Raw genomic sequence first — 4,410 nt, forward strand, 5'->3', positions numbered from 1 at the left:
GAAGAGTTGGAATTTTATAGTTTATCACACACACTTACTCATAGAGAAGCTCCGTCTTGGGCGAGAGGGGGTGTGTGAACTCTTTGTGGGTTTTATCTTCTCTGCAGGTATCTTTTTCTGATAACACTGCACTGATAGCACCTTTGGAGGTTCTGTTAGTTAGGCTATGGGCTGTGAGGTAATCCTTTACTCTTTGTAAATTGTACATTTTTTCTCTTCGCAGTCATCAGCTTTAAATACCAGCCAAGTGACTACTTGTGGCCATCCAAGTGCTCAAAATAATGATCAAACAGAATTCACTGAGCTAAACTTGGTGTAAATGTTTGGGATATGTTCTGTGCTTTAATACATTTTTTTCCTGGTGGTCCACTTTTGACAGTCATATGGGTTTATATATTTTTAAATTATGTTTACACATGCATCCCCCATCACTCCCATAGAACAGCAGATCCTGTCCAAGTCATGCTGGAGGGCCGAGTGCAGCATAATTTAGGGGTTTTCCTGCTTGAATACATCAAATAAACCTGGCCATTCACTGATGAGTTGAATCAGATGTGTTAGAGTAGGGAAATCACCAAACTGTGCTGAACTAGGAGCCTCCAAGACCAGAACAGATGGCTCCTGTCTTAGAATTAAAAAGGGTGTTTTGTTTACTGTGTCTTTGAGAGTGTTATATGTAAATAATATATTTTCTGATTGGCTGTTATGTATTGTGCTTCATTCAAAAAGCAGTTTGGGCTGAAACACTCCTTATACTGTGGGTGAACAAGCTGTATTTGGCTGAATAGATGAATGTATTTAAATGCATTATTTTAATTACATCACAAATACAATGGATTCAAAATGGGCTGGTTTTGCAGCTTAGTTCCCATGTATGGTATTACATACTATATGTAATATTACACTAACTCTGTTATTTTAAAAAATAAATTAATAAAACATTTCTCCATTATGTGAGCCTTTTAATGCACCAAATGATCATGTATTAAGAAAAAATCAAAAGCAGTCAGTCAGTTTTCAGAAATATCCTTTGATTTATGAATGAGTTGTCCATCAAACTTGTGTCTGGACAAAAATAGTTTATTGGTCCCTAGGGAATGGACAGGATACATCTTTTAGAGAGATGGATAGGGCATCTTTGCTGTGAGGAGACAGTGTCTCTGCAGATTCCATTACAGCCAGAGCTCACCATATGGACAGCTCAGGCCAATACAGTAACTGGAACCTGGAAACACAACTGTAAAGTAAATGTGTAAACATGCACTGATGAGTAAAGGCATGTAAAACTCATTAGCAGTGATTTAACAGCATATGTGTTTACCCTACACTCAGTGTCAATTCTTAGGCACTACTGGAACATTTATAGTGCAGTAGGTCAGCCTCTCTGACCCTAGCAGTAAAACATGACCAATAAGGGTTATTGCTGACATGAGGAGTAGTGATCAGAGGATTTATAGCTCAGTGTTACTCACAGCACATTCACAAATACATAAACATGTCCAGACCATTGTTTAACCCCCTCTGTGTTGTGGTTGCTTGTCTTCTGCTTTTCTGTGTCTCATTAGTGCATGAAGAAAGTAGATGAGAGCATGCTGGGAAGGTTTCATCATTTGTTGACTAGAAATGCTATTGTGTAGAACTTTAACATGTAGAATGTTAATATGTAGACTTTTAACGTACAGGACACTAATGTGTAGATTTTAACTTTACCTTATTCACTCAGTAATAATCAGATGTTTCCTATTATCCCTAATGTTCCTTAGTCATTAATCTTATGGGAGTCACTGAGAGAGCATAAAATAAAGCAAAGTTTCAGACAGCATAGTCATACTCTTTGTCTTCAGCACTGAAAAGAAACAGATGGCTCCGGAGAGCGATCAAGGCTATCCTTTTCATGTGAACTCACAGGCAACTGAATCAGTCAAATTTTAAAGGGCCCATATAATGAGAAAATACATTTTTCTTTCTTTCTCACATAAAAGAGTTTTGTGTAGTATATCAACACTCACTCTTAAATCCATACAGTCCATATATGGAAACTATGCTGCAAAAACAGCCCATTTTGAATTAATTGGTTTTGTGATGTCACAAAAAACAGTACTTTTACATATATCTGCCTATTCAGCCTAAAGCAATTTAGTCCAGCCCTTTGATTCTGATGGTATAGGGAATGTCTTAATATACAATGCTCTTAGAATGTGCTGCAATATAGGGCAGCCAATCAGAAAACGGGTCGTTTATATGGATGGATATCAGCTTTAAAGGCATAGAAAAAAAAACAGCCTGTTTAATATTATGGAATGATTTGAGGTTGAAAAATGGTCATGTAAAAATGTGTCATGAATGTTTCGGGAACATAAAGTCACACATATGTCATAAGTAGAAAAAACACAAAACAAAACAAGAAAAATAAGGATATGGGCCCTTTAACTCTTTCCTCATTTCTACCAGCATCATTTCAGGGAACCAGTAATTATTTTGGATAGGCAGAAAAAGAGTATTGTCAAGACAGAATTTGATTATCATTCCATTCCATCACTAATCCCATCACACTCCCTGTCTTGGCATGATGTTCTTCTTAAGCCTCTCCTGTCAATAAACACTCATGAATGACACCCCACCCTAAAAATTCTCTGAAGTCTATGTGTTTCGGTTTGCATATCACCAGCTCACAATTAGTCATTTGGAAGTGATAGCAATGCCGTTTTTCTTTTATAGCCTTCTGCACTGTGAGTCATTTGCATTAGTTCTCTTGGCCCTGCCTTGTGGTTGCTTTTTACATGCTTTGTGTTATATTGTCTTCAGGCTTATAAAGTATTATAACAGGATCAACTGTGAGAATTACATTTCACATACTGTATTCTTGTAAGTTATTATGAGCAAAGTGCATGTAATGAATGTAAATTGTCCATACTGACATCCCACTTTTTAGAACCTTAGTATCTTCAGCCTAACAGAAAGGAGCACAGAACAGTATTATATGCCAAAAGATATACCACAATGGCAGAATCACATATTTCCACATACTGTAATATGCAAAGTGTAAAGCTAGCATGAACAAATCACATGTAACACACTGCAAGTATAGCAGCCATACTGACATCCTGTTTCCTGGGCTTGTGTTTGCTCAGCCGAGTAGCAGAGGAACTGAAGCATGCTTGAGGCAGTGAGTCAGTGGCCTTTACCACTCCCGGATCAACCAGATGCCCAAATTCTCCAGCTGCCTGTTCCCCCCAGCCTGCTGTCTCATCACCAGCTTAAAGAACTGAGCTGAGATTGATGTTTTCTCTGAGGTTTCAGCAGAGGGTTGACATTAGACTGAATAAGTGCTACATGAAAAATAGAAACACACCCATATTTCACTGGCAGATCTTTCTCTTAAATACATTGGTGTCATTTCCAGGGGAACTTGCTACAACAGATAGTGGCGGATGTGGGTTTAATAGTGTAATTATACTGCAAGTTATTTGCATCACTAACTACTTACCAACTGGGCATTGCTCTTTATCTGCATCAAAGAGAAGGACAGCTACAGTGAGTGATCAAACATATGAAAATTATGTTATAGTAAGCAATTGCATTAGATCTGGTCACTGTTGCTGTAAGACAGCCCTGCTCCTGGAGATCTACCCTCCTACACACTTTAACTCCAACCCTAAGCTAAACCACCAGATCCTTAATTAATTGCCTTCAGAAGTCCTTGATTAGCTGAAGGAATTATTGAAGGAATTGCTCAATTTCCCTGCGGGAAGGTAAATCTTCAGGAGGAGGGTTGGTGACCACTGCTATAAGAACGAAGCATGTATTGATGATATTGATGAAAGTTTTAAAAAACAGCAGCACAACAGTTTTATACGGCACAGCTGGCTGGGAAACAGTGGGACTGATTGCATTTGTAAGAACTGCAGCTGATAGTTAGTTACTCTGCTGTGGGTCAGAAAAAATACCTTTGGTTTCTTTTAAGTCTCCAACTCTCTCTGACATCTGCAGTCAGTTAAACTGTGACCACAAGCATGGTAAAATGGCAAATTCTCAGTTTCACTTTTTTTACCTTCGTCTGCAGTAGAATCTGACTTCAAGGTTCTCAGTCAAAAGTTAATAGAAATTATAGATCTAAAATCTAATTTAATTCTAATAAAATAAACACCTAGACAATAACTAAATGTCAAGGACTTCCCATATAATGAGATATAAGCTAAAGGTAAACAAGGCTATCAGGTCAAATATATGCATGGCTAAATAAAGCTTTTAGATCTATTATTTAGATTATGCACAGATTCTCAGCATGTGTCTACACTGTTAACTTATTGTTCCTTTGAAATGATCTGCTGCTAAACAACATTACCTTAAAAATATTAAGCTACAGAACAACACAAATGCACAGAAATCTGACACAGACAATGTGTTTTA

This window comes from Pygocentrus nattereri, chromosome 5 (genome assembly GCF_015220715.1).
Source record: "Pygocentrus nattereri isolate fPygNat1 chromosome 5, fPygNat1.pri, whole genome shotgun sequence".
Taxonomy (NCBI): domain Eukaryota; kingdom Metazoa; phylum Chordata; class Actinopteri; order Characiformes; family Serrasalmidae; genus Pygocentrus; species Pygocentrus nattereri.